This window comes from Alligator mississippiensis, chromosome 3 (genome assembly GCF_030867095.1).
Source record: "Alligator mississippiensis isolate rAllMis1 chromosome 3, rAllMis1, whole genome shotgun sequence".
NCBI lineage: Eukaryota > Metazoa > Chordata > Crocodylia > Alligatoridae > Alligator > Alligator mississippiensis.
In genome coordinates, this window is record NC_081826.1 from 175,346,069 (window position 1) to 175,365,652 (window position 19,584).

The 19,584-nt window shown below is 44.4% G+C and overlaps 1 long non-coding RNA gene across 2 annotated transcripts in view; it reads right to left on the reverse strand.

Annotated features, from left to right (window-relative positions):
* Positions 1–17,236, reverse strand: part of LOC106738239 (uncharacterized) — a 43,515-nt gene extending 26,279 nt beyond the window's left edge. For both annotated transcript variants that reach the window (XR_001372574.3, XR_001372573.3), the window contains exons 1-2: positions 17,108–17,236; positions 4,966–6,540 (exon numbers count right to left, since the gene is read on the reverse strand). This is a non-coding gene — a long non-coding RNA (uncharacterized LOC106738239). The remainder of the gene's footprint in view (positions 1–4,965; positions 6,541–17,107) is intronic.
* Between the last annotated feature and the right edge of the window lie 2,348 nt (positions 17,237–19,584).

Consider the following 19,584-nt stretch of genomic DNA (forward strand, 5'->3'; position numbering starts at 1 on the left):
AACATTTCTAAACTTTTGACGCGTTTCAAGTTTCAAAGCAGCCCAGTGGTGGGAAGCAGGGGAGAGCCAGGGCTGTGCTCTGAGCGGCTCCGCCAGCCCTGCGTAGCTCAGCCTCATGGCAGGAGGTGGTGGGAGAGCCAGTGGCAGGGTCACTCAAAGCACAGCCCTGGCTCCGAGCACAGCCCTGGCCAGTGACTCTCCCCCACTTGCTGCCACCAGGCTCAGCTCTGTGGGGCTGTGGAGCCTCCCACCACCAGGCTGTGCTTGCCAGGGCTGCACTCCAAGCGGCTCTGCCACTGGCTCCCTCACCACCTCCTGCTGCTGGGCTGAGCAGTTCTGCCACTGGCTCTCCTCCCACCTCCCACTGCTGGGCTGAGCTCCATGGGGCTGGTGGAGCCACTTGGAGGGCAGCCCTGCCTCCAAACACAGCCCTGGTGAGCACAGCCTGGTGGCTGGAGGCTCTGCAGCCCCACGAAGCTGAGCCTGCTGGCAAGAGGTAGGGGAGAGCCACTGGCCAGGGCTGTGCTCAGAGCCAAGGCTGCGCTCCGAGCAGCTCTGTCACTGGTTCTCCATCACCTCCTGATGTCTCCCACTGCCAGGCTCAGCTCCATGGGACTGCAGAGCCTCCAGCTGCTGGGCTGTGCTCACCAGGACTGCACTTGAAGCCAGGGCTGCACTCCAAGCAGCTCTGCCAGCCCCACGGAGCTCAGCCCAGCAGCGGGAGGTGGTGGGAGAGCCAGTGCTGGATCTGCTCAGAGCACAGCCCTGGTGAGCACAGCCCGGTGGCTGGAGATGAAGCTGGCAGCGGGAGGCAGCGGAGAGCCAGTGGCATAGCCACTTAGAGTGCAGCCTTGGCTCCAAGCACAGCCCTGACCAGTGGCTCTCCACCCCCCACCCTGCCACCAGGCTCAACTCTATGGGGATGCAGAGCCTCCCACCACTGGGCTGTGCTTGCCAGGGCTGTGCTCCAAGGGGCTCTGCCACTGGATCTCCCACCACCTCCTGCCACCAGGCTGAGCTCTATGGAGCTAGAGGAGCTGCTTGGAGTGCAGCCCAGTGGCAGGAGGTGGGGCGAGCCAGGGCTGTGCTCCAGGCAGCTCCGCCAGCCCCATAGAGCTCAACCTGCCCTCCCAGCACTGCCGTACTCCTCCCAGGGGTGCGGGCCCCCAGATCTGGGATGATAGGACACTGCTGCTGCTGCTGCTGCTGCTACTGCTGCTGCTGCCTGGGGCCAGCGGCAGCAACAGTCTTCCTGGCACTGGGCACGAGCTGTGCCCAGTGCTGGTCCAAGGCAGCAGCGGCAGCCTCCTGTCATCCCTCGTGCCGATCCAGGAGCCTGAGTGCCCCAGGAGTTTCCCAGAAACCCATGCACCTATCTCCTTGAACTTGGCAGGCTTCATGCCCGAAGAAGGGGCTACAATCCCTGCAATTTTGATCTGAATCAGGTAAGAAATGACCACGTTATAGGCATTTTCATGATTCCCCATTATATGCTATGGGTGAAATGTTGAAACGCATCGAAACAGCAGAACAGTTTCAATGAAACGAAATGGAACAGTGTTTCGAAATGAAATTAAAGAATGAAATGAAACACTGTCCTCTCCATGCTACCTGCTGCCCAAAGCGGTATGGCAGGAGAAGGAGGAGCCACTGGAGGTGGGGGGAGATGAGCAGTACCTGGGTGGCTGCAGCCACATTGGGAGCAGCCCTGCCAGGAAGCTGTGTACACTAGCCAGGGCCAGGGCCCTCAGTGGGCAGAAGCATAATGTGGGCTGCCCTGGGTGGGAGCGGGTGAGGCTCAGCCCTATGTAGGGTGCTGCAGGCCAGATGCAATCAATTGGTGGGTGTCTGCCTGCAGGCTGGTTCCAGTCAGTTGGCAAACTGGATGTGGACCATGGGCCATATTTCACCCATCCCTGGTTGCACTGGTTTCTTCTTTCCCTCTTAGTACACCCACATGAGATGAGCTGTCTTTCTATAGCAGTTGTAAATCAGCATTATTACTCTTCTTTGTTAATTACAAAACACAGTGACAATGGCTGTCTCCTTCAGTCATGCATCCCTCTTCTGATACATTTACCTGGAATCATAGAATAATTGAAAATTAGGGTTGGAAGGTACCTCAGGAATCATCTAGTCCAACTCCCTGCTCAAAACAGAACCATCCTCAACTAGACCATTCCAGCCAGGGATTTGTCAAGCCAGGACTTAAAAACCTCCAATGATGGAATTCCAGCACTGTTCTAAGGTAATCTATTCCAGTGTTTCACCACCCTCCTAGTAAGAAAGTTTTTCTGAATATCCAACCTAAATTTCCCTTGCTGCAACTTGGACCATTGCTCCTTGTTCTGTCATCTGCCACCACTGAGAATAATCTTACTCCACCCTCTTTCGAACCACCCTTCAGGTAGTTGAGGGCTGCTATTAAATCTCTCCTCAGTCTCCTCTTCTGCAGACTAAATAAGCCCAGTTCCCTCAGCCTCTCCTCACAAGTCATGTGCTCTAGCCCCCTAAGGATTTTTGTTACCCTCTGCTGGGCTCTCTCCAGCTTGTCCACATCCTTTCTGATGTGGGGTGCCCAAAACTGGACACAGTACTCCAAATGTGGCCTGAGCAGTGCAGAATAGAGGGGAATAATTACTTTTCTCGAGCTGCTGGCAACACTCCTACTAATGCAGCCGAGTATGCTGTTAGCCTTTTTGGCAACAAGGGCACACTGTTGGCTCAGGTGATGATTACTGTTCACTGTAACCTCCGGGTCCTTTTCTGCAGAGCTGCTGCTTAGTCAATTGGTCCTAAGCCTATAGTGGTACATGAGATTCTTCCATCATAAGTGCAGAACTTTGCACTTGTCCTTGTTGAACCTCATGAGATTTCCTTTGGTCCAATCCTCTAATCTGTCTAGGTCACTCTGAGCCTTACCCTCCAATGTATCTGCTACTCCCCCCACAGCTTGGTGTCATCCATGAACTTGCTTAGGATACACTCCATCCCATCTTCCAGATCATTAATGAGGATATTGAATTAAACCATACCCAGGACCAATCCCTGGGGCACTCTACTTGATACCAGCTGCCAACTAGACATCAAGCCATTGATCACTGTGTGTTGATCCCTACAATTCATCCAGTTTATAGTCCATTCATGACACCTGTACTTCCTTAGCTTGCTTGCAAGAGAGAGCATATCAAAAACCTTGCTAAAGTCAAGGTATATCATGTCCACTGGTTTCCCAGCATCCACAAAGCCAGTTATCTCATTGTAGAAAGCAATCAGGTTGGTCAGGCATGACCTGTCCCTGGTGAAGCCATGCTAATGATTCCTGAACTCTTTCTTCTCCTCCAAGTGCTTAGAAATGGATTCCCAGAGGACCTGCTCCATGACTTTTCTTGGAACAGAGGTGAGGCTGACTGGTCTGTAGTTCCCTGAATTCTCCTTCTTCCCTTTCTTAAATATGGGCACTATGTTTGCCCTTTTCCAATTGTCCAGGACCTCCCCTGAACACCACAAGTTTTCAAATAATTTAATGAGCAGCAGCTCTGCAATCACATCAGCCAATTCCCTCAGCACCCTCGGATACATTGCATCTGGTCCCATGGACTTGTACGTATCTAGCTTTTATAAATAGTCCCTAACCTGTTCTTTCACCACTGAGGGCTGCTCACCTCCTCCCCAAACTGTGCTGCTTGGTGCAGTAGTCTGGGAACAGACCTTGCCTGTGAAGATCAAGGCAAAAAAAGCACTGAATACTTTTGTCTTTCCCTCAACATCTGTCACTAGGTTGCCTGCCCCATTCAGTAAGGGACCCATACTTTCCCAGACTTTCCTCTTGTTGCTAACATACTTGTAGAAACCCTTCATGTCCCTTGCTAGCTGCAACTCCAATTGTGCTTTGGCCTTCCTGACTTCATCCCTGCATGGCAGAGCAATATTCTTATACTCCTCCAAAGTTGTTTGTCCAAGCTTCCACTTCTTGTAAACTTCCTTTTTGTGTTTAAGTTCACTGAAGAGTTCTCTGTTAGGCCAAGCTGGCAGCTTGCTACCTTTGCTATTCTTCCATCACATTGGGGTGGTTTGTTCCTGCACCCTCAATAAGGTTTCTTTAAAATGCAGCCAGCTCTCCTGAACTCCTTTCCCTGTCAGGCTGACCTCCCTGGGGCTCCTGCCCACCAATTCCTTGAGGGAGTCAAAGTCTGCTTTTCTGAAGTCCAAGTTCCATACTCTGCTGCTCTCCTCTGTTCCTTTTGTCAGGATCCTGAACTCAATTATCTTGTGGACATTGATACCCAAGTTGCCATCCGCTTCTACATCCCCTCACCAATTCTTCCATTTATGAGCAGCAAGTCAAGAGCACAGCCCCTAGTTGGTATCTCCAATGCTTGCACCAGGAAGTTGTCTTCAGCACTCTCCAAAAAACTTCCTAGATTGCCTGTGCGCTGCTGTATTGACCTTCTAGCAGATGTCAGGGTGATGGCAGTCCCCCTTGAGACCCAGGGCCTATGATCTGGAAACTTCCCTAGTTTTCAGAAAAAAAGTTTCATTTACCTCATCCTCTTGGTTTGGTGGTCTATAGCAGACACCACCACAACATCACTCTTGTTGGACACATATACGGATCATATGGGTACATATACCAATCATTAGGCCTGTGCAAAATGGCTAGTATTTGTTTTGGATTTGGCCAATTCAGGGGACAGTGATTTGAATCACTGCCCTGAATTGATTCAGCCAAACCAGATTCAGAGATTCAGCTGCTGCCAAATCTCTGAATCACACAGGCAGGGGATGGGCACTTGGGGAAAAAAATAGCTCCGATTCACCAGGTGCTGCCAGCCCCCATTGCCCCACACTGCATGGGGGTACTCTGCAAGATTCCCCAACTCCCCCACCTCCCCCCCACAGTCCCACCCGCCCCAGCTCCGACCCTTTAAGGGAAAGAAACCCACCAAAAAAACCCCGACTCACCGATTCCTGCCCAGCAGGGGAGCGATCCCCACTGCCCCACAACTGCCTTCAAAAGAGACACAGTGTTGGGATGGTTCGAGGCATCTTACATTCCTAACACCTAAAGCTACTAGCATAGAGAGGCTATGTTGTTATGTTAGCTTGTACAGCTAAAAGGACTTAACCCCTTCAGCTAATGCCTACTTCACCACCACATAAACAGATTACTCTCTGAGGCTTACACTCATCAGTAATGATTTCATCTTAAAACATTTCCCCTCTTGGCCTCTGTCTCTTATCTTCCTTTCCCCACTTTGGCCCCAACTGAGTGTAGAGATACAAACCTGAAAGCAATTTCTTCCCTTTCATTTATGCTCTACACTCTCTGATGTACAATTAACATTGATGTGTTGTGGATGTTTTTATATTAAAGATACCACTCACAATAAGGCTATTTTTTCACTGCTTTCAGCCTGCTTACCCTTTCCTTTATCCTTTCAACAACTCTATTTATAGCAAACAATTTAAGTTTTTAAGCACAGGGGAGAAACTGGAGACATCTGTCATGCTTAAAGACACATTTATCTTTGTTTTTCTCTAAGTAGCTTGGGAAATCCCCCTGAATAAGAGGGAAGGAAAGCTAGGGGGTTTCCCTGACTATCAGAGGAGTGTCTTCATTGCTTCTGTAGTTATTCAAATAGACCAGTGACAAGTGAGTTGGGAATGATCTGTATCATTAGGAATGGCTCAGTAAACATGTTTGCACTCAAGAATGTACAGGAAATTAATGATAATTAACACTGTGCCATGAATCAAATGTGCTCTCTGTTCCTGCACTCTGTCTTGTCCCCAAGCAGAGAGGCAGGTAGTGGGGAAAAACAAAAACAAAGGCAATATTTACCTGGATTTTGTTCAGTATACCTTGTGCATTGACTAGCAACAAGTACTAATTGTACGTGCTTTGAAAGGGCGGAGGGAAATGTTTTCAGTGAACAATAAAATCACTCAAACTATGGGGTTTTAAAGGGGGACCAGAGGGACTACAATGACTGGCAGATAGTTTCATTATTAAATAAATAAAATAGTGGAAAATTGTTGAATGTGTCAAAACATTTCATTTTGACTTTTAGTTCTGGAATGGTAATTTGTATTTTAAAAATCATCCCTTCTTATAAAAAAGGAAGAAAAAAAGGGTTTTTAAAGAGTTAAATAACCTCTAACCATGTCAAACAACAGTTTCATTTTGAATCAAACTGAAATTTTCAAGGCTTTTTGTTTGTTTTGCCAAAAAAAGAAGAAAGAAAAAAGCATCTATTTCACACAAAATTCTTCCTGCACTTTTTTAGTTCAGCCACCAAAATGAAAAATGGATTTTTCATCCAACTGTAGTCTGGAAGTCTCCTAATTTAGGTCTCAACATTCTGATCCACTTCCACATAGACAAACCCCATGCTGTAAGAGGGAAGAGCTCTGCTTCTGCCTTCTACAGAAGAGATCCATGGATTTAATACACACTGGGGAGGCAGAAAGGTGACAAAGTGGGTGGATTTATCTTCAGTTCCAGCTCCTGGATGTTTTTCCCGGACAAACCTCCACCTAAAAACAAATCAAAGCCAATATTAACTTCCACTGAGCCCTGGGAAAGGGGAGATGATTGAGATTAAGGGGTGAGCAGGCTCTAGAAACATGATTGTGGAGTAGTCATCTGTCCAGAGGTCAGTGAAGTAGCATAGCAGTGGAGGAATATCTGTGTGATGCCACCACTACACTCTTGACAATAGCAAATACAAGTAACAGACATTACTGGTGAGATTTCACAGTGCTTGCTCCCCATACTGAAAATACCCTGGGAACATATATTACTAGCAAGAGGCAAATGTAAATATTTTATGAACTACTGTTATTGAGGTCCAATTCCACTAATGGACATGACTACAAGGCTCCAATTTTATATTCCATAGATGCTTCATCTGTAGTAAACGTCTACATACAGTTTCTCTTACAGGACAGAAGAAATTAATAATAAGGAGAGGTAAGAAAGCAGTTCTCTCACATCATGCCATAATAATTGATAAAAGCAATAGAAAAACCTATAAATTACACACGAGCTGCTATAAAAACAAGATTAGACAGGGAAGGGGAAAGATGGCATCATACTTAAGAAAATGTTTTACAGCTGTTTGAGCAGTTAGACCACTAGGTATTCTCAAATGATAAAACTAATGAAAGGAGATAGAAGGCAGTCATTTTATTTTTCCAGTTCTGCAAATACTGTACACAATTCAGAGGCAGGCGACACATCATAATGGTAATGTTAAGTGAACACTTCAATGCAGCATGTTTACTTTGGTTCCACCAAAGGTAAATGTCATAGTGTAAAGGTTACCTTAAAGGAGCTTTTGTGAACAACAGAGTGTATGTGCCTGGTGATGAGCTAGAGATTATATTCCAGTCTTTGCTCCTAGGACCGTTTCTTATTTTTTGTTAAATAGTAATCACAGAGTAGAGAAACAGTCCTGCAATCGGAGACCAGAACCAAAAACTTCCCCTGCCCAGTCAGTGCTCTGACTGCCAGTCATGTCTCCTCTTGCTGATTTTCTGACCAAGTGAATCTTGAATTGTTTCCTACAGAGGGGCAGAAGAGCATGGGGAGCCTCAACAGCCTATTGCCTGGTGGTTACAACCCTTTCCTCAAAGGATGGATGTGGGTTTAAACCCCCTAGACAAAAGTGAGCATTGAAATCAGCCCCACTTCACTGGCAAATGCTGTAATCGGTAAACTGTTCTAAAAGACTCCATTGACACTGTTGCCAACCTTCCTATATTTCAAAAGAAAGTATCAGGCCTGCCTGTCTTTTATACAGGTTTTATACATCTGTGCTAGACGTATTCTTAAAACTTGCCAATAGAGCCCCTCAGGGGACTTATAAGAATACCCATTTTCTAAATCCCAATAAGTTTTACACATGAGCTAGGTGCCACACTGCTATGGCATGTCAACACTGAGGTAGTTCTGGTCACATGCAGAGACACAACCTTTTTTCCTCTAGGTAAGTTTACAGTCAGCATCTAAAACAACTATGAAGTTAGACAGCAAGGGGGGATAGGGGGCAGGGAATCAGGATAACAATGTGGGGTATAGATAATTTAAATTGAACTTAGAGGTTAGACATTCAAGACCTTGTTTTGTTTTTGGATGTGGCCCCAAGGTCTAGAGACAAATTATGCCCTCACGCCCATTAGTTCAAGCTCATTAAAAAGAATGAGGTTGCACAGATGGAACAGAGGGCAAGATTCAGTAACAAGAGGATGCAAACAAGTCCTGGATTTAGCCAAGGCTCTTCAGTAATACTGGAAAATGGTAACACTTGGGGAAGTGGGAACAAACCTGATACAGAAGACAGAACTGGACAGCTCTTTTTTACTGTGGACATGTTTTTTGCCTGCTTCAGGTAGCATCCCAGTATTTGGTCATTTTAGTACTGTGCCATGCTAGGGCTAATCCCTTAGTACTCATCTTCAAGGGCACATCCAGACAAGCTTGAACGTGCCTCTTGCAGTGTCTCAAACTCCTTTGAGATACCTGGATATCCAAGTATCAAAAAATACCCCAGGGGAAAAAAGCTGAGGCAACTGGAAGCTCAGTCCCCCACAGAGACACTCTAGTAGCCAGCCGGAGCATCTCTATGGCTGGCCCTTGCCCTGCTGAAGCACGCTGCCTACCCATGCTGGGCAAGCAGCAGTGCAAGCCGCAGGGACCTGGACCCGGGCTCTTGAAAGGTAAGTTGGGGGGGGGGGGTTGGTGGAGGCAACCATGGGGGGGACCCCACCCAGCCCCAGGCCATTGCTTGCTTCCCCAGATCCTTGGTTACTTCCCCAGCTCCCCAATCCTATCCCAGCTCCCTGATTGCTTCCCCCAGCCCTCCCCCCCACACAGCCCAGACTCACTGGCATTAGCAGTGGCAGTTGGGGCCACTTGGGGCCTCCTGGCAGAGCCCCCCTGCATGGCACAGGGCAGTGGGGGGCAGCAGGGCATGGCCACAGCCACCTGGCACCTGCGCTGCCACTGCCATATCACACGGGTGCAGCCCAGCTTGGCAGGGCGCAGTGTGGGGCACACGCTGTCTCACAGCTCCGGGCTGTTTGGGCTGAGCAGCGCTGAGCCCCAGGTGACAGCTGCAGCACCCCTGAGCTGCCAGACAGTGTGTGGTGCAGGAAGCTGGAGCTGGGCCAGGGAGCAATTATGGGGGTAGAAGCCAAGCGGGCGAGCTATCAGGAGGCTGGAGCCAAACTGGGGAATCCCTGGACTGTCTCCAGCCTCCCAATTGCTCCCCTGCTCATCCCCAGCCTCCTGCTCATTCCCCTGCTCATCTCCAGCTTTGAGCAGGGGAACAAGCAGGAGCCTGGAGACAAGTGGGGGAATGAGCAGGGGGCTGGGGGGGAAGGCACTGGGACCCTGCAGACAGGGCAGTCCATGTGCTGTGAGGGGAGGGCGGGGGGGGGGGCAGGGGACCCACCCCTCCTAAGCAGTCCCCCCATTCTCACAGTCCCCCCACACCTACCTACATCCTTCCAAATCCCTCCATACCCATTTTACCAGACTGATGTAAAATAATTCTTTTGTTTTTGCACCAGATTATATTCCCCTGTGATCCATGTGCCTTCTCACGTAGCCCCTTCCCTCCCTCATTACAAAATGAAGCACAGATCAGCTTGCCTGTCATATGTCATCTACGCTGGGACATGCTAAAAGAAACTATGCTCGTTGTTGCTAGGCCCCTTAACTTTGTCTACCTTGAAGACTGAAGGAATTGTTATATTATTCTATGCAGAGGGAATTTGTGAACTAACCGCAGCAGACTCTGATTCATCTTTCCACTGTCTAGCTTTGCATTCCTCCATTAAACACCTGAAAAAAAATCAATCTTAATCATAAAACAAACTAATTCTCTCTCAGAATACTCTCAAGTATGGTGTGAGGAGCCTTCTTTACTTGTTTGTTTTCCTTCACAATAGACTTGTAAGACCAACTTCTAAACTTATATTCAACATTGCATACTCCTAGATGTCCTGTAAGTTATCAATAACATAAACATATTCTTTTCATGCTTTTTCAGAGTGCACATAATATTCTAATAACCTCTGAGTATTATATGGTAGCTGTAGCAACTGTTGGTTAGCTGCAAACAATTTTCTTTGCTCTGTGATAAACATAAATAAAGCCAGCCTTGGCCCAAAGAGCTTACAGCATGAGAAGAAAAGAAAAAGAAAAAGAAAAAAAAAGAAAAGAACACTAAAAGTAAAGGAAGGAATTAAGAATTCTTATTTCTATTACATTTGTTCCTAGGAGCCCCAAATGAAGCTGGATCTCCACTGGGTTGTTTCAGACATGTATTAAGCAAGAGTCACCTGCCTCTTCTCAAGCTAAGGAGACATGATAAAGGAAGCAGTATTAACCCTACCTTACAGATAGGAAACTGAAGTATATTGAGGATTTTGGTAAGAGCCAAACATCACAAAACATCACAAAAATGCTATAAAGCCAAAACCTTTATCCAGATTAAGACCATCTTTTTTTCCTCTTTGTGAATTTATGGGTTTAAAATATTAGGGTGAAGATGACATTTGCCCAATGAGAATCGGTATTTGTGGACCATTACAAGTGAGTTGAAGGAGTTGGAGCATGTTAGGGGTGGGGAGGAAGGTAGCAATGAGAATGGAGAATCATAACATATGTGCATTGAAGAAGTTAAGGAGGAGGATCCAGGTGAAGTGGTGAGACCAGCTCAACTATCAGAGTCAAAGGGGAGAAGAAGAACATAGCAGGAAACAATATTCCATAGCAAGAGCAAGGTCATGTAGGGTCCTGAAGCTGCAAGAGGATTACACAGTACAGTGAGTCTGGGGGAAATAAACAGCACTTGAGGGAAACAAACAAAAAGCTTCTGACCAATAATTGTAGAAAAGAATATTAATAGATAGGTTTTGATTGGAATGGAAGGAACTGATGGAGAGGCTGGGAGTTGTGGGGAGAAAACAAGGAAGAGATAATGATAATCATGGGAGAAACAGTCACAAAGGCAATTCCCTTACAGGTGATCATGATGCAACAAGGGTTAAGGGATGCCTTTTGCAATCTCCAATTAGAAGGTGCTCTTTACATGTTAAGTGTTGTTATTATGGATGTTTTTGCTTTTTTAAACTAGTATACTAGTAACTACTGCTAGATAAACAAAACATGGCATATGAATGCTAATCCATATAGCAAAAAAAGCAAATATATATTACAAAAGGACAAATCAGATGGCACAGTGGATTAATGCAGTGCCTCATTACCTCAGAAAACATTATTTCAGGCCATGTCTGAAATCCCAAAGAAAATTCTCATTGGATCATCTCAAATTAATAACCACACATAAACCCTATGATAAGTATGGACAGACCTGCTTGAGGTGTCCAGGGCTGCAGTTGGATGAGTGCTGTAGATTAGACCTGAATTGCACTAAAAGAAACATGGGAGAAAGCTGAAGAGTACATGTCTACAGGGTGTTTTTAAATCTCACTAAAAATAATTCTAACTAAAATATAAAATGTTCCTATTTATAATTAGTTTCAAAACATTAATGTCTTATTTGGGGAGTTCAGATAACAGTACAAGTATCTTATTTGTATAGACCCTAATAGTTGACAATATCCATTTGTATTGCTCATCATTACTTGGAAGAGGCAATCCAAACTGGAGTACTGGCATGAGCAAAAAAGGAAGAAGGAAAATCTTGGTGTAATACTACTTCTGGTAACAAGACACCACCACCTATGAAAACAGGAAGTCTCTTTTAAATCAGGGTGTATTAGCATTAGCTGACAGAAGGTCTCTGCAATGGTCCTGTAAACTCCCTAAAGAAGCTATTTCTACTTAATATGTTCCTGCCTTAGAAGGAACCTATATAACAACAAGGGCAGATAACTGAGGGCTCTCAGCCTACTGATTACTTCTGCTATCAATTCTATATCTGAACTTCAGCAAGGTTGTAGAGCAGTATGATTGCTAAGAGGCACCTCCATACTGAAAATGTGGCAGAAGCATTTGGACTAGGATTCCATTCTATTTTCTTTTAGATCCGAATCAGACACAAAAGTTCAATATGATAAAACTTGAGCAAAAAAATTGATGTTTAATCATATTTTCTGTATTTCCTGAGGAACTGTTTGCATTTAATTTTATGTAATGAAACAAAGGAACATTCATTTTCTACTAATGGTTTCATTCAGTGCTGAAAAGAGGATGTTGTGAAAAACAGAAGGGAAATTCTGGACCTGGTGATTCACAACAAATTACATGGAAATAATAAAAAGATTGTAAAGCCAATTAATGATCATTTTCTATTATTTTACAACTATATGAAATGCTTTCTTTTTCTGATGCTGTCATCACTTATTATTTTTAATCCTTTATAACTTAAGCAGCCTGAAATTTAAAATTGATGACAGTTAACTATGGGTCAAATTCTACTCCCTTTGTGAAAGATGAGCAATGGTTACTCATAAGAGTAGCCAGGGAGCAACTCTTATAAACAGATTTTGACTAGAAATTATGAAATTCTGTCATGTATTCTTAAACATAAAACAGAAAGTTAAATAGTAAGAAAAAGTGATCCACACATTAACCACAGAAGACACTTCCTGAGAAACTAGTTACCGTTATTAAACCAATTTCAAAATAATCCAATATTGTATGTGACTAGTTTTCTGTGAATGCCTCCAAGAGGTCATGGGGAATCCACATCCAATTTAGAAATGACTCAATATCCTACAAAGGCAGAAGGAAAGGCAGAATGGCACCTTAGGATGTGTCTATACACACATTAATGCACATTGATTAATGCATATTAAAACTAGTTACATTGCAAGGTACTAAGAAAATGTGCATTAGCCCATCTTAATGTGCATTAACTAAAGAGAATGAGTGCCTGTACATGAGTGCAGAGGCTGCTCTGATGCACTGTAATTACTGTGCTCATGTATCAGCATCCCTGCACTTCAAAATGGCAACAGGGGCACTTGAACTAAAGCTCATTGACAAGCTCCCCCACTGCCATTTTGAAGCATGAGGATGCTGATACATGAGACACTGCAGCATTTTAAATTAGAGAGGCTCTTGGAACAGCTCTAATTAAAATACTGTCTCCCCACCCTTAGAGCACATGTAAAAGTTCCCCAGGGTTTTTAAGGCAGACAAGGTTCTTTGGGTAAATCTGATATCTTTTATTAGACCAACTCAAATCTTTGGAAAAAATTCTTCTTTGCAAGCTTTTGGGTACAATTACCCTTCATCAGGCAGAGGAAGTGTGTGCAGATGGCCTGTGCTCTTCCTGGATGGAGTAGTAAAGCAGCCAGAGGCCAGTACATGTGCAAGAAAGCCAGTCAATTAAAATGTAAATTGGGGTGGTTAACAGGTGAGAGGCAGGTGAGGGAGGTTGGGGGGTAGGAAGGGGAATGAATGTAGCTGTAGTCAAAGGATGAGAAGGGGGGCGGGGAAAGGGAATGAATATAACTGGTAAGAAGTGGAGGGTTTACCTGGGGAGTCAGATATTAGGCAGGTTATAATGTGTCATAAATCCAATGTCTATATTTAGTGGAGGGTTTTAGGTTGTAGCTGTGTTGCTCTAAGGACATAGGCAGACAAGGTTCCTTGGGTGAATTTGATATCTTTTATTAGGCCAACCCAAATAGTTGGAGAAAAGTCATTAAGCAAGCTTTTGGGTTCAAAAACCCTTCGTCAGGCTAAGGAAGTTTCAGCAGTTGGTGTGTGCTCTTCCTGGATGGAATGAAAAATAAAGAAGCCAGGGGCTGGGCTGGGGAGTCAGTTGTCAGGCAGATTATAATGTGTCAAAAGTCCAATGTCTATGTTTAGTTCATGATCTCTAGTATCCAGGAGGTTGATGAAATGGAGCTCATAGGCTCGTCTCTGGGAAGTGTTGTGTAAGTTTCCCTTGAGGATATTTAGTGGATGATTTTTCTATGTCCAGGAGATTGATTAAGTAAAGTTAATAGGTTCATTTATGAAAGGTGTTTTGTAAATTCTCTTTGAGGATTAGAACTGAGAGATTGGAGAAAGAGTGGCTTTCTTGTGAGAAATGTGCCCCCACAGGTAACTGGGTTAAGTGGTGCTTAATGTACATTAGCCTTTTTTTAAAGAGCATTAAAATAGACTATTGTACATTAAAATGCACATGTAGACGTGCCCTTACAGACTGATTGATTCAGAAGGGCATGAATTTTCATAGGCTTCTGTCAGGTGCACATTTGAATTTAATCTTTTCATGATTCTTTAGTTATTTAGAGTTTGATTTTTGCCATTCCACGTAGCACCAGAAATGAATTCCTTCTATACTCGTCAATGTTTAAAGCTTATCTTCAGTTAACTCCAAGGTAGAACTTCAGTGTGAAGCCCTGGGTCTACTAAAATCAATTGGAATTGATTTCAGGATTTAATTGCTAGAGCTTAGCTTCCTTACATGTTATTGGTTACTTTTATCCCCTTCTATCTTTAACCCTATTTAAATACAAAAGTCTTCAACATCATCCAGATCTTTAAATAAATGGTATTGTACTGTATCTGGGACTGCCTTCCTAAATGTCCTAGAAGCACAAAAAACTGGTAGTCTTCTGTAAAGTGTGGAACTATACCAGTGCTTAGCAACGCTTGGGGGCCTTGAGATCCTTTCAAGGATGCTGTGGGGTGCCACACAATATTAACACTGTGAGATATGCAAATATGAATCACAAGATAAACTCAGAAATTTCAGTTAGGAATCCAGTATTAAAATCATTCTGACCTGATGTGGTCTTTCTGTGTTCTTCACAACAGAAAAATTGCTGTGTTTGTTTTCTGTAGCCAAAAAACAAGTGAAAACCAAGACCTGGCATTTTCCAAGTGGTGCCTCAAGTCTGAAAAGGTTAAGAACCACTGAGCTACATTCTACAACCATTAGAAAAGGATCCATAGAAGTGTTTTTTACTATTATGAGCATAATAATATTGTCAAAATAAAAATAATGTGGGCTTTTACTTGCAAATGCGTTGAAAGACCCAAACAAAGATGCAAGGTTACTTCAAACTAAAATTATGCTATGCTACACTGAGAAAGCTATCAATCTTTTAGTCATATACTAAGCAAATAACACCTGTGTAAACAATTTTACACATGATGCTCCTATGCCTAACTCACTGGAAAAATTCACCCACAGTTTTTGTGGTCTTATCTAAGGATAAATACTGAATATCTATTCATGCTTTATGTACAGTTTATACAATACATAAAAGCTGCACCAAGTGTCTGTATAATGAAATCTAATATAGAACAGTACTGCTTCTATTATCTGTGAACCAGTGTTCTTAGATACACCCCATCCAAAGCCTGTATATTTACCTATATATATGTGGATGTGAGTATACCCACACACACACATCCTGTATCAGTCTATTTTAACTAAAGAAATAGAAAAATCTAACATGTTTCACTCTTTAAAATACAGTATTGAAAAGAACCAACTCATACACTGCAACCCAGACTTCTGATTTTATAGAGGGTTCTGGTTTTACAAATGCTTCCTAAAATGGTGATTGTAACGGTGAGAGAGAAGAAAGGTAATCTTTGAAGCCCTCTGACATTCTTAAAGGATGAAAGATTCTTAAACATTAGACCCCACTATTTATTCTTTCTAAGCCAGGGTCAGGTACCAGTGTGGACAAATCCAGGATTTCAGCGATAGGATTGCAGCCACAATGAAGAGAGCTCATGGTGTACACCCTATGCAGCCAGGATCCTGGATGCCACTGAGATTTCTGGGCTCACTGGTATGTCAGTGTAGCTCCTGCTGGGAGTTCCATATGTGATCAGGTGGGGTCTGCTTAAAGCCCCTGCTTGCACGTAGCTCCAGAGCCAGGGGGAAATGCTGCTGCTATGGGATCTTCCCCTGCCACCCCTGCTCCCCTACTCTAAATTCCGAGGCAGGGGAAAAGAAGGGATGAATGCAACAATGCTCAGCCCCTGGGCTCCAGAGATACATGAAAGCAGGGGTGGAATATTTCCTGCCACTCATCCCCTTTTCTGCTACTGCTGCATTAGAGGGGTGGGGGGTATGGAGAGGAGGGAGGAAAAGAGCAAACAGCAGCAGTATTGACCCCCTGGGCTCCAGAGCTGTGTCCAAGCAGGGCAGGCAAACCCCACGACCCAAAAAGCTCACTGCACATGCAGTGCACAGCCAAATGGGGATGCTGCCTTGCCATTCCACCCCCTTTAGGTTAACCTCCTGGGTACCACAAGTTTCTAGTGCTTTGTTCAAGCTTTTTGCCTGTGTATTTAGTCAGCTGCAATTAGTCCCATGGAGGCATCTTACTCCTCCCACCCCCCTTTCTCAATTTGAGGGGGGAAGGTGTGTTGCAAAAGAGGTCCTTCCTGAGTGTTCAGTCATTCAGAGATCAAACACACCTCCAGGAAATTTTTACTAGGCAGAGCAGGTATCATCTTAGGGAAAGAATTTTGCTGGCAGTCTTTCATACTGGAGAAGGCTCTTCTCAGAATAATGTGAGGGTTTGCATCAGAGACTAATTAGACACTGAATGTCAACATAAATGCATGAATAAAAGTTGGTTTTAATTCTGTATTGCATCATTCCTCTAAATTAAAATTACCCTACTGCAATGACCCAGCCCAGTGACTGAACATGTTTTTTCTATTGACTGCAACATAATTTGGATTCAATTCATAAAACACCAATACAGGACAAAAAGTATCAAAGCCAGTCCAAAAAAAAAATCACTATGAATTCAACTCACTTAGAAATACTTTTAAACCACAGCCTGTTTGCAAGTCACTGTGGAATTCAAAGACATATGGTGTAAATAAATATCCCTCTTGCTTTCACTGCAGTACAATTATGAGTAGGTAGTCTGAGTCTTGCTCATTGCTGAGATTGAAGGATACATTACATCAGATTAGTAGGCAGAGAATTGTTCAGAATGATCAATGATCTCTAGTTTCACCCTGCATCTTGCCATTTTTGGCTCACCTAAAAAGTGGGTTTGCTCTTGTTGCAATAACAAGACACACTGAAACAAGTGTAAAGCTAGTAGCAAAAGTAACATAAACATTTCCTACCTAATAATGAACTTCCTTTTCAAACAGGTTTCCTCCTTTTCATACCCCTATCATCCATCCACCTCCCCCAATCCCCGCCCTCTGATTAAAACTTTTTATAATGCCTGATAATAACACAGAGCTTTTTCTCCTTTCAGGATACACGAACCACAGGATTCTGATGACTCACACAGAAAGAGCTTTTAAATATATCAGGAACGGAAGGGCATGCTGTTTTTGCTTTAAAACTTCCTGCCAAACTGAGCATATGTAAATATTTTTGGACAAAGTTTTAGCAATATTGAGAAATTCACCTCTCTGTAACCCTTCCGGTCAGAAAGCCAGCCTTGCCCATTTTGTGAACTGTCCAATTGTATCTTGTTTATCACAAACATTAGGTTTGTTTCTTTCTTATTATTTGGGATAGAATCACAATATTTAATCTATAAAACTACTATTTCCGCACTAAAGGGCCTTATAATGTGAGAATACATTACCCAATGTCATAAATTATGAACTGTGAATGAGATAACTAGGTGTCACAGCAGGGGACAAATTAGTGGTCTAATGCCTTTACCATATATGTTCTTTGGGACAGAAACTATTTTTTACAATACATTTATGAAGTGTCTAGCATGATGGAGGCCAAAAGATTGGCCTTTTGGTGCTACTACAGAGTGAGTAAATCAGTTTAACATTCATTCTCCCTGGAGTCTCATGTACAAGTCCCAATAGATGTGATGCAGCCTCTTATCCTTGTAAGGTAAATACACTAAACTGTATAATAAAGGCAGAGCTTTCAGAAGAGGCCTTAAAAATGTGACCTAGCGAATATGAGGAGTGTAATCATGCCCCACTGAAGTCCATGGCAAAACAGCCATTGACTCCAACAAGGCCTGATTTCACCTTGGCATTCTTTTGGGCAGGATTTTTTAGGATCTATTCTGTCAAACCTGCTCATTAGCACATTGTTAGGGCTGTTGGTGGGGAGGAACAGAATCATGCATGTTGGGCCTCAGTGTCATCAGTATGCAGATTTCAGACAGTTTGCAGATTATAAAAATATCATCTTTATGCTGGGCTTAGATCAAGCAATATATTTGCTATGTCAGTACCGGGGTAAGATGGACCTAGAAGAGAATGAGTTGGCTGAAACTCAGACTAGATAAGCAGGAGAATGCCAGAAAATCTGGAGAAACATTAAGAAATAAGAGGCATCCACATACCAGAGATCAGCAGAAAGCTTATTTAAGCCCTCAAAATAAAGTGAATTGGTGCATAGGCCTTTCCCATACAGAGGTAAATGTTGACACTGTGGTCAAGGTGCGACTGCAGTATATCTAAAAGTACCTGAGCTAGTTTTAAACTAGCTAGCTCAAGTGCTGCCAACGTAACTATAGCAGCATGACACTCAGACCACACTAGCCAGCTACTAGGGGTGCGAGAAACAGTTCCTATTCTATTCGGATTTGATTCGATTAGCTGATTTGGATCACTGTCCCTGATTCAATTCAGCCAAATCCAAATCTGAAGATTCGATACCGATTCCGAGAATCAGCAATTTGGACACAGACACAGCTCTAAATGTTTTTTCTACATACCTCGAGGTACCAGCATGTCTCATGAATGCTACGATGCTGGGGTGGATGGAGCATCCCACAGGATTGCAGCGGGGCCCGCCGCATGCTTGGCAGAGAACCTACAAGTGGACCAGAAGTACTTCCATTCCACTTCCGGGTCCACTGGGGAGTGCGCAGGGGACCCCCCCCCCCCCCGTGCCCTCCCAGTGCAGCAATAAGCTATTGGGGGACCCTAGGTGCCCCCCCCAGACCCAGGAGGGACCAGTCACCAAGCCAGAGGGGCAAGGGGGTAGCCGCCCATGTGCTCCCCAGTAGACCCAAAAGTGGACCGTAAGTGCTTCTAGTCCACTTCCAGATCTGCTACCGAGCATGCTGGGGAGCCCCCTGCAGTTCTGTGGGGTGCTCCATCTGCCCAAGAATTGCAGCATTCACGAGTCACCTGCTACCTAGAGGTATGTAGAAAAAACATTTAAAGCTCTGGCTGATCTCGTATGACGGGCTTTAAACTAGCTTCGCCGGGGGAAGGGGACACTTCGAGTGGAGAGGATGCTTCACCAGCACACAGGGTGACAAGAGGAAGGGAAGTTCAGGTAAGCATCAACGTCTGGGGAGCAGGGGGCCACAACTGTCCTGGGAGTGGGAGGGAGGCACATGCACCCTCAGGAGGCCTCAGGTGCCTCTACACTAATGCTTGTAGTATGGGGTGTAAGCAGGAGGAACTGTGCCTCCAGATTGCAAGTAAGAACCCAGACTTAGTAGGGCTCACAGAAACCTGGTGGGACCCTACCTACGACTGGGCGGTGGCCATTCGGGGATACACCCTATATAGAAGAGACAGGACAGAGAGGAAAGGTGGGGGGGTTGTACTCTATGTCAAAGAGCACCTCACATCATCAAGGATTAGCTTCGGGTTAGAGG